General features: G+C 48.1%; 1 long non-coding RNA gene across 1 annotated transcript in view; it reads left to right on the top strand.

Moving 5' to 3' along the window:
- The window catches only part of LOC143269119 (uncharacterized), an 8,275-nt gene extending 385 nt beyond the window's left edge, over positions 1-7,890 (top strand). The window contains exons 2-3 of the long non-coding RNA XR_013045480.1: positions 1,280-1,397; positions 7,518-7,890. This is a non-coding gene — a long non-coding RNA (uncharacterized LOC143269119). The remainder of the gene's footprint in view (positions 1-1,279; positions 1,398-7,517) is intronic.
- The last annotated feature ends 3,294 nt before the right edge of the window (positions 7,891-11,184 follow it).

Genomic DNA, 11,184 nt, shown 5'->3' with positions numbered 1-11,184 from the left:
AATCCAGAGCCAACTCTGGTGGACTCCTGGGATCCCCTCTCTCTCTGCTCCCATGGGGATTACAGGTGGGCCACCACAACTACTCCAGTATATGTGGATTTTAGGGATCTGAACTTTTTATCCACTGAGCCATCTTCTCAGCCCCTCAACATTTTTTTTAAAATTTATTTCATGTGCATTGGTGTTTCGCTGGCATGTCTGTGTGAGGGTGTCAGGTCCTCTGGAACTGGAGTCACAGACGGTTGTGAGCTGCCATGTGGGTGCTGGGAATTGAACCTGGGTCCTCAGAAGAGCAGCCATTGCTTTTAACCTCTGAGCCATCTCTCCAGCCCCAACACTATTTTTTTTTTTAATTACCCTACTGGTCCCTCCTCAACACTCACGTGCTTTGTTGCACACACTTGTGTGGATCCTCAACAAACACACCCTGTCTCACTGGATCTGACAGAACAGAGCTGGTATGGATTCAAGTTGGCTATTACCGAGTTCTCTTTAACATACTGCGCAAGCCATTCACGATTCCTTTTGCCTAGTTGAATTTTTTATTTATTTTTTTAAATAACTGAAGTTTCCAAGAGAGCAGTTTTAAATCCCCCCTGCAGTCATGTTAATGGAGAGCAGCCTCTTCTCCTGTGGGGAAGGCTTTGCCGTCAGCCTATTTGGATGTGGGGCTTGCTTCTGTGCCCTACCTTGTACAGGTTAGTTAGCCTCTGGAAGCCTCAGTCTTCTCGCCTGTGAAACAGGCGTCGCTAATAGTACCCGGCTCATCACCGTGGGGTTTAAATGAGATAAGTTGTGGAAGGGCACTTGAGTGTGCTGCCAGCTCATAGTGAACACTGTCAACTATTAGCCTCAAAATGCAGCGCCATGCACACACACACACACACACAAACACACACATGCTCCAGCACAGGAAGGAGGTGCAGAAAGAAGCCAGAGACTGCCAGCCCCTTCTCTTCCCCTTCTGTCTCCTCCCAGCCTCTACAGCATCATTGCAGAGCCTGAGCCCAAATCATTGAAAGGAAATTCCACTCTGGTCATAGCAGGCGCCCAGCCCGGAGGGGGGCGCTCGGGGAGGGGCCGAGGGCAGGGGGGACGACGACGACACATTGAATATACTAATGAAGCCCAAAATGAAATAGACGTAAAGGAACACGCCAATGGGGACAATTTCAATGCAGAAGAGAAATAAACTCCACCAACCATATTCTCAAGAGGTTAGAAGCCGACCGCTCAAATACCAAATTTTCCGGCAGCAATATTTTTCTGCCACCCACAGGAATCCGTGCTGCGTAAGGAGGAAGATTAAGAATGGCTGGATTACTCCTCCGCAGGAGTCCAAGTCACAGAATTTGAAGATGTAAATCACAAACAGGGCTGGAAGGATGACTGGGCAGGTAAGTGCTACCCTTGAAGAGGGACTGACTGAGTTCTCTCCCAGAGACGGCCAGGTGGTTTACAATCTCTTTCCCTTCAGGTAAGGGGTTATTTAGGATTGTTGCTACCCAAGTGGATACCCATCTAGCAGGCCATTTTTCATGATTTCTCTTCTTGCCTAAACACCATACCATTTATCTTAGTTGGGGTTTTATTGCAGTGGTCAAACACCATGACCAAAAAGCAAATTGGGGAGGAAAGGGTTCAATTTGGCTCACACTTCCACATCCTAGTCCATTACTGAAGAAGTCAAGACAGGAACTCCAACAGGGCAGGAACCTGGAGGCAGGAGCTTGCTCAGCCTGCTTTCTTATAGAACCCAGGACCACCAGCCCAGGGACAGCACCACCCACACTGGGCTGGGCCCTCCCCCATCAATCACTAATTAAGAAAATGCCCTACAACTGGGTCTTATAGAGACACTTTTTTTAATTGAGGTTCCTTCCTTTCAGTTGACATAAAACTAGCCAGGACAATTGACCTCTTGTCAGCTGGACATATAAGCATATCACTATGAAGCCATAACCTTTCCCTTCTTGTTTATCTCCAAGATTACACATTGACATCAACATCACAATATAAAACATTTTGCAAACTTAAAAAGACCCACAGTCTTTACAAATTCACTTTAAAATCCAGTCTCTTAAAAATCCAAAGTCTCAGCCAGTGGTGGTGACACACACCTTTAATCTCAGCACTTGGGAGGCAGAGGCAGGTGGACCTCTGAGTTCAAGGCCAGCCTGGTCTACAGAGTGAGTTCCAGGACAGCCAGGGCTACACAGAGAAACCCTGTCTCAAAAAACAAACAACAACAACAACAACAAAAATTCAAAGTCTTGTTTAAAATCTAAGATTTTAAAATGCACTCTTTCAACTATGGGCTTCCATAAAATAAAAAATAAGTGAAATGTTTTCTTACTTCAAGACGAACAACCAGGGCACCATAACAATCAGATCAAAGCAAAACCAAACTCCACTTGTGCAAATAACTCAATGTCCAGTCATCTGGGATTCACTCACAGTCTTCAGGGCTCCTCCACAGGGTGTGTGTGTGTGTGGGGTCACTTCTTTGAATACACCATCACAGCACACATAGCTTCTTTTCTAAGCTCCAACTGGCTCCACTCTACTGTTGGGGTGAGGGGTGGTCATCCCATGGTCCTGGCATCTCCAAAATGCTAGGGTCTTCTGCTGCAACTGGGCTGCACTTTCACTAATAAATAGCCTCTCCTGGGCTCTCTTCATGGGGCAGTCTCAACTTTTCTCCATGACCCCTTCCATTCTGGGACTTCCACTGCTACTCTGGCTCTGCCTTCACCCATGGCCTCTCCTGGCCTCTCACGGTGGCAAGCCTCAGCTGTTCTCCATGACCTCTTCATGCCTTCAAAACCTGCACCACTTGGGTGACTCTTACACTACCAAGTTCAGCTGCCAGCACAAAGGTACAACTTTGACCACCTCTGGAACACAGAGGTGTGTTCTTCTGAGGAAACACTTCCCAGAAGATTCCATCTCAGTGATACGCTTCTCTTCTTAATCACCGCTAATTTCCCAGATCCAGCAGGCCAGCATCCACTGTCCCAGTAAAGCAAAGGTTTTGCTTTAGTGGTTCTGGTCTCTTGTTAATCGCTGCCGATTCTTCAGTCCCAGCTGACCAGAACCACAGATTCTTCACACAAATGGCCAGGTAGAGTCTTTGCTTTCCTCTGAAACTTCCTAAGCCAGGCCTCCATTGTCTGCACTGCTCCCAACATTTTTATCTTCCAAGCTCCCCCAGAACAGCTCACTGAGCTCTCAACACTCGATGGTTTTTCTAGCCCAAAGTTCCAAAGTCCTTCCACAATCCTCCCCCAAAACACATGGTCAGGTCTGTCACAGCAATATTCCACTGTGCCGGTAGCAACTTGTTTTAGGGTTTCTGTTCCTGTGATGAAACACCATGACATACAAGCAAACCGGCTAAGGAAAGGGTTTATTTCGGCCTACACTTCCACATCATAGTCCACCATTGAAGACATTCGGGACAGGAACTCAAGCAGGGCAGGAACCTGGAGGCAGGAGCTGATGCAGAGGCCATGGAGGAGTGCTGCCTCCTGGCTTGCTCATCATAGCTTGCTCAGCCTGCTTTCTTATAGAACCCAGGACCACCAGCCTAGGGATGGCTCCACCCACCATGGGCTGGGCCCTTTCCCATCAATCACTAATTAAGAAAATGCCCTACAGCTGAATTTTATGGAGGTAGTTTCTCAACTGAGGCAAGGCAGCTTTCTGAGCCTGGCTTTCTTTTGTTTTTCGAGCCAGGGTCTCTCTGTATAGCCTTGGCTGTCCTGGAACTCCCTCTGTAGACCAGGCTGGCCTCAAACTCACAGGGATCCACCTGCCTCTGCCTCCTGAATGTTGGGATTAAAGGCGTGCGCCGCCGCCGCCGCCGCCGCCGCCGCCGCCACCACCACCACCCATCGAGCCTGGCTCTTTTATGTGATTATAAATTCCAGGTCAGCCAGGGCTGCACAGTGAGATTCTGCCTTAAATTTTTTTTAATTAAATTAAAATTAAATATAATAAAGAAGCCAGATGGTGGTTATGTACATCTTTAATACCAGCACTCTGGCAGAGGCAGGTGAATATTTGAATTTAAGGCCAGCCTGGTCTACAGAGTTCTAGGACAGCCAGGGATATACAGGGAAACCCTGTCTCAAAAATCCAAAATAAATAAATACAGTACATTAAAGAGAGACGTTGTCACACCCCCAAAGATAACTATTATTAGTAATTGTTGCAGAATATTACTTTAACTATGTAAAGGTGTGTTACATTTGTTTATGCTGCATTTGTTTAACAGTGTAAAGATGTGTTGCCTTGCCTGCCTAAGGCACCTGATTGGTCTACTAAAAAGTGGAATGGCCAATAGCTAGGCAGTAGAGGGATAGGCAGGGCTGGCAGGCAGAGAGATTAAGTAGGAGGAGGAATCTAGGCTCCAGAGAGAAGAAAAGAGATTGACAGAGAGGGAGACGCCCCAGGGCCTGTCAGCCAGCCAGACATGGGGAAGGACGTATAGAATGAAAGGTAAAAAACCCTGAGGCAAAACATAGATGAAGAGAAACAGGTTAAAATCAGTTGTAAGAGATAGTGGGACAAGCAAAGGCTAACTCAGGTCTCCATGGCTTGATTTGGGAGCTGGTCGGTGGTTCAAGGAGGCCTGCTACAAGCACGTTAGTTAACAGATCACCATCTTTTTTGTTTCAATAGAACAGGGGGAGGAAGTAATTGGTTAGGGAGAAATTGCAGGTATATAGTATAATTTTCTTTAAGCTGTTTAAAATTACATTTTATTTTGTTTCTTTTTAGATTTATTTTATGTGTGTGTGTTGCCTTCAAGTATGTATGTGTACCAGATGTGTACTTGGTGACCTTGGAGATCAGAAGGAGTCATCTAGGTCTCTTGGATCTAGAGTTATGAAGAGTTGTCAGCCATCATGTGGGTACCAGGAATTGAACCCAGATCTTCTCCAAGAGCAACAAACGCACTTAGCCACTGAGCCATCCCTTCAACTCTTAAAATTGTGAGTGTGTGTGTGTGTGTGTGTGTGTGTGTGTGTGTGTGTTATGCTTATGCAGCATACGGGCACATGTGTACCACCGTATTATAATTAGGGTTTTTATTGATGCAATAAAAAACCATGATCATAAATGACTTGGGAAGAAAAGGGTTTATTTCAGCTTATACTTCCAGGTAACAGGCTCGCTCCCCATGTCTTGCTCAGCCTGCTTTCTTATAGCAACCAGGACCACCAACCCAGGGACGGGCAGCACTGTACACGGTGAGCTGGGCCCTCCATCAGCCATCAATCAAGAACAGACACCCCAGGCCACGCTGATGGAGGCTTTCTCAATGGAGGTTCCCTCTTCCAAAATGACGCATCGAGCTTGTGTCCAGTTGACACAAAACCGGTCCGCGTGCACAGCATACTTCCGGAGGTTAGAGGACCGCATGCAGGAGTTAACTGCTTCTATCATGTGGGGCCTGGGCTTGGACCTAAGTCACCAAGCACAGCAGAGCAGCTGGTATCTTTACCTGCTAAGCAGTATCACTGGCTCCCAAGGTGAACATTTCAAGTTCTAAAGGACGTAGTCTTAAAGCCTCTTTGCTCCCACTGATCCACTTGCCACTTAGTCCATCAATGTTGTGAGTTTCTTTCTAGATATTCTGGATGAACCAATGTGTTGATTTTCCATATCCAAGGGTTCAGCATTCATAGGTTCAGCCTAGAATGCAAAAATATTTTTTCAGATTGTATCTACTGAACATTCACAAATTTTTTTTCTCTCCATTATTCCCTAAACAATATAGTATAACAATATCTACATAGCATTTACATTATATTAAGAAGTATCAGTAGCTGAGCGGTGGTGGCACACGCCTTTAATCCCAGCATTTGGGAGGCAGAGGCAGGCAGATCTCTGTGAGTTTGAGGCCAGCCTGGGCTACAGAGAGAGTTCTAGGACAGTCAGGGCTGTTACACAGAGAAACCCTGTCTCGAAAAACAGAACAAACAAAAGGAGAATTATAAGTATTCTAGAGGTGATTTGAAGTATGTGGGAAGAAGTTCATGTGTTATATGCAAATAGTATCCATTTTATATAAGGCGCTCCAGCCATTTTATATAAGGCACTCCAGCATCCTTGGATTTTTGGTGCCTACAGAGTTTGGTATTCATGAGAAGGTGAAACTGAATTCCCTTAGAGACCCATGACAATTTGTGTTCTATGTATACAATAATAGCTGTCACAGGATTGTTTGTGAGTGAAAAGCATTGGATACAATGTACTTTCTCATTAACTAGTCCACAGGGAACGTGATAAAATAAATCATGTACTTCTGTAATTTCAAAACTGGGCACCTTCCTCCGGAGAATTCAAGTTCTGTTCCCAGCATCCCTGTCGGGCCGCTCACAACAGCCTGAAAGTCTAGTTCCCAGGGATCCGACGCCCTCTTCTGGCCTTTATTAGTATGTGATGAGCTCATCGAAAAGATTATTGTGGCCTGATGCTTTGTTTTCTTTTTCTTTCTTTTGTCCCTCACCCCTTTAAAGACAGGGCTTCATGCTGGCCTCACACTCACCCAGGCAGGAGGATGACCCAGGACTACTGATCCTCCCTACTCTGTGTCCTGAGTGTTGGATTATAAGCATGCTCCATTTACTTGGTGTTGGGGATCCTGTTTATGTAATGCTGGGGATCGAACCCAGGGCTAGTGCATGCTAGGTAACCACTCTGTTATCTTCAGCTGCATCGCCTTTTTTTTTTTTTTTTTTTTTTTAGCTCAGCCTCTCCCGATATCACCAAAGTTCTTACCCACCACCTAGCAGAAATCGGTTACAACTTGGATGGAATCCACTTCAAAGTTCAATCCCCAAGGGTCTCGGTCTAACCCTGAATCTTTGATCTTTGTCCCTAGGGAGAGCAGAAGCCTTAGAAACACCCCCACCTCCACCTCCCCACCCACCCTGGGGCTTCTCAGAAATGCAAAGTGTTTGCTCTGTCATCTCTCCTGTCTCCCGGCCTTGGATGAATTGTTGGCTTTAGCTGGGAAAGGTTTGTGAGTTGGAGGATGGGAAACTTCAGAGTGTCCTGAAGGAAAACACAGGGCAAAAGACCAACTCGGCCTTCAGCTGGCGGCGTTCTGAAGGGACTTGGAGAGGTAGACCAGAGACCACGGTTCTCCAGATCTGCTTTTCCATACATGTTTCTGTTTTCTTCATGATCCCTAACAAAGCGGGCCTGCTTATCTTGGGGTGCCAAAAGGAAGGGAAGTAAGAGTGGAAAATATCCTTTTCTGAAGCTGGTGTTAGAGGAAGGAATTTCAAGCAGGCAGAGAGGTACAGAGTGGATAGTAAAGCCGTACAGAAGCTAGAAACTAGGCTGCAAAAGAGATGGCCTGGGCCGAAAGGAAGTTCCCGGTCCAACATCATAACAATGGCCGGTATTTATGCTGCACCTACATCGTGCCCAGGTGCATTGTTGCAGTATCTCATCTAATCCTTTCAATAATATCGAGAATTGCTCTTGGAATCTTCAAGGTACCATCGGAGAACGAACGGACTGAAGGAAACTGGCCACGATCACACGGGCAGAAGGGAATGGCAGATTCGGAACCGACACTCAAAACTGACCCAATGTCGCCCTAACCCATCCTTCCGTGTATCTCTGGGCCTGATAGCCTCCACCGTTCCAGGCAAGTCTGGGTGCTCGGTCGGCGTCTATTATCTTTCAAGGTTCAGGCATCGCCTTTCCTAATCCGTTCTCTGAAGAGGCTATGCCCAGCAGAGCCTGACACACCAATGTCCCTCCTAGGGCCTCAGAGAAATGAATGTGGCAGCTCCTTTTTCCCCACTCTCAGCATATAAAACGAACCGAAAGTTATTTACAAAAACATCATGCCAAACAAGACACTCCCCCCCCCCCTACACACCACCCCCTTCATTCACTCACTGATGCTGCGCTAGGAACAGCCAGGGGTCACCAAATGGCGGCCAGATGGTAGCTGGCTGCTGTCCCTAACTCCAGGAGCCTGGGGCAAAAGGCACAAGCGGCCCACCTGCTAGCTAGGGCCTGTGAACCAGCCACTTTACGGAAGGCCAGGGGGCTGGCTACCCAGGACTTGTGAACCAGCCACTTTAACGGAAGGCCAAGGCAGTCCCCAGCTCCTGCGATGCCTGTCCCAGCTAGCCTGGCTGGTTCCCAGCCTTCCAAGGACTCCAGCGGGCTGGGCTGGGGCGGGGGAGGGACGGGGCGGGGGGGGGGGGGGAGGAGGGGATCACACGGGGACCTGGAGCCTCCGCTTCATCTCTCCCAAGCAGGAAGCACTGATGGCCGGAGCAAGAGGGGTTGCTCGGCCCCAGTGGGCACGCTTGATTTCCGAGGAGTTAACAGCTTGGAGAGAGAGAGCCCTGCTGTAGAATTCCTGCCTTCCTGCTAGCACGGCAGAGGGGAGGATCTGCAGCCGTGTTCCAAAACAAAGAAGGCAGCCGGGGCACTGGGGAGAGGTCCCCACTTGTATTCCGCACCCCAGCCCCTCCTCCTCCTCCTCCCACAGACCCCAGAGGCAGCAGGCCCCCTGGTTATCCCTGATCCTAGAGCGCCGGGGCCTTTGTCTCCCCCTCTGCCGACCTACTGGCCAGGCGAGGGGCCTACCAACCCTTCCTGACCCTCCCAGCTCTTTGTTATCTCGGAGGGAAGATTACGTTTCCCGGTAAAGAGACAACTGCCAGGCGCCCTCGCCCTCCGTGCAGGCCCCGGGGCCGCCGCAGTCGCAGTTGCCCCACCCTGTGGCCTGCGGCGTCCCGGAGCAGCGCCGGCTCCTGCCAGGGTCTGCGGCTCTGCAAGAGCCAGGGCGGCAGTGTCGCGGGCAGGAGTGTCGCAGGCCCCCGGAGCAATGCTTCAGGGGGAAAAGCAGACGCCCTGGCTGGATCTGGGGACACCACTGCCTCCTCTGGGCCTGTCACCTTCCAGTCCAGCCTCTCTAGCTGTTTCCGGGAGAGCAGGTGGACGGACAGACAACAGCTAGCAAGTTGACTACTCATTTTGATTCCCATTCCCCTAAATCTATAGAGGAATCGCGTTTGGTTCCCATTCCCTTAAATCTATAGAGGAATCACATTTCCGGTGCCAAACTCTGCACCTCAACTCCAAAAAGGCACGTGGATCTTTTTTTTTTTTCTGGTTACAGCAAGGGCATATTTTTCTACTTCTAGCTTCTACATGCTCTTCAGATGTTCCAAAAGAAATCAAAATTAGCCGGGCGGTGGTGGCGCACGCCTTTAATCCCAGCACTCGGGAGGCAGAGCCAGGTGGATCTCTGTGAGTTCGAGGCCAGCCTGGGCTACCAAGTGAGTTCCAGGAAAGGCGCAAAGCTACACAGAGAAACCCTGTCTCGAAAAACCAAAAAGAAAAAAGAAAAAAAAAAAAAAAAAAAAAAAAGAAATCAAAATTAAAAGGACCGGATTATAAAATTATTATAATATTTATTTAATAAATTTAATTATATAAAACACAGAGGGGAGAGAGAGAGAGAGAGAGAGAGAGAGAGAGAGAGAGAGAGCCAGAGAGAGAGAGAGAGCCTGAACTCTCACAGGCAAGCATGTCACTGAGCCAAATCCCCAGCCCAGGGCTGTATTAAAAACCTCTTGTTTTAGAAGGGCCGGGTGGTGCAGTCCTGAATCCCTGCTTTGGGGGAGGTTGGTATAGAAGTCATGGTAAGATCTGGTCTAAGTAAATAAAGATCTTTATCAGAAGAACTACTGAGATGAAGCGCAAATCACTGTCCGTAGGAACAAGGCGGAAGGATGGTTGGCTCTTAGTCAGGTCTGCATTTCCGTGACTCACCTTCCCTATCATTACCTCAAGTGGTAGGTATCTTCCTCTGGTAAGTTTCTCACATGCATCCAGGCCCCAAACAACAGCTGTAGAGATCTCAAGAAAAATCTCTTGGGATAGGGTGAGATGCACTGTTGAAAGCACCGCCCCAGGACAGTTTAGAAGCTTGCTGGAGAGAAACAACCAAGCAGGAAGAAAATTAACAAAACTTTCATTAAATCAGCAGATAGAGCAGGGGGCAGCAGCATCTCCAGGTGCCTGGGGGGGGGCGGGCAGAGAAGGCTGTTGGGCAGCTTCTGGGAAAGGATAAATGGGGCCTGACTGGGAGCTGAGATATGCTTATAGGGTAATAACCCTTAAATATTGGCTGTCGTTACTGCCTTTTATTTAGTTTTTGATTATTCATTTGCTCAGAAAGTACTTACTGATGTTTACTTTCTGGGCACTCAGTAAACGTGTTTCTCTCTGCGCTTCACTCTCCCCCAGTTTGAACCCGGGTGGTTGTATAAGCTAAGCACAGGACCTACTACCACTGAGCTAAACATCCAGCTTTGTTAGGCATGCTGGTAGCTTATAACTCAGAGGCAAAGGTTGGACGATCTGGTTGAGTTTGAGGCTACATAGAGAGTGAGTTTCAGGCTGTCCTGGGCTACAGCGGAAGACTACCTCTCAAAATAACCAAAACAAACAACAACAACAACAACAACCTGAAAGTCAATGAATCAATAAACTCCAGCCCTTCTTCCTCTCCCAGCCCTTCTTCCCCTCCACCGGACATAAATGTGATAATATCATATAACTTACTATTTTGTCACCTGGTGGTCACATAGAAAACTGCCCAATGATGAGGGAATAGCCAGAGAGTTTGGTATTCCAGCTGTCACTGCTCGCTCTGTTGATGGGTTCCTGAGGGGACAGTTCTCACAGTGGCTTTTGACTTGCGTCACCCTTTTGGTGCACTGACACTCATTGCTCAGTCTGACTCTCATGGGGGAGACCCATAGGGACACCTCTGACTTGATTTTATCAGATGCATGACATGTCCAAAGTCTTTGAGTGGTGGAAGAATTCTTCACAGTGTGGCGGACTTCCCATCCTTCCAATGGTCCCCCCCCCCCCAAGACAGCACATCTCGATCACCATGAACCCTTAGGAAAATCTGCAGAGTCCCTCCTCCCTGCCCCGTCATTGCTATGAAACAAGTCAATAGGTTTCTACCACCCACTCAGGTTTAGGGTGTGCTGGAATCAAAACTCTGTCTCCCAGTTAAGCTGCACCCCAACCTATTTTTCCCTCTTGTTTGAGACAGGGTCTCCAGCACAGGCTGCCTTCTCGTTTCCTCTACAGCCAATGACGACCTTGAGCCTCTGA

The sequence above is a fragment of the Peromyscus maniculatus genome, chromosome 17 (assembly GCF_049852395.1).
Source record: "Peromyscus maniculatus bairdii isolate BWxNUB_F1_BW_parent chromosome 17, HU_Pman_BW_mat_3.1, whole genome shotgun sequence".
Classification (NCBI taxonomy): domain Eukaryota; kingdom Metazoa; phylum Chordata; class Mammalia; order Rodentia; family Cricetidae; genus Peromyscus; species Peromyscus maniculatus.
Note: the sequence above shows the minus strand (reverse complement) of the source record. Positions and strands in the feature narration are given on the sequence as shown.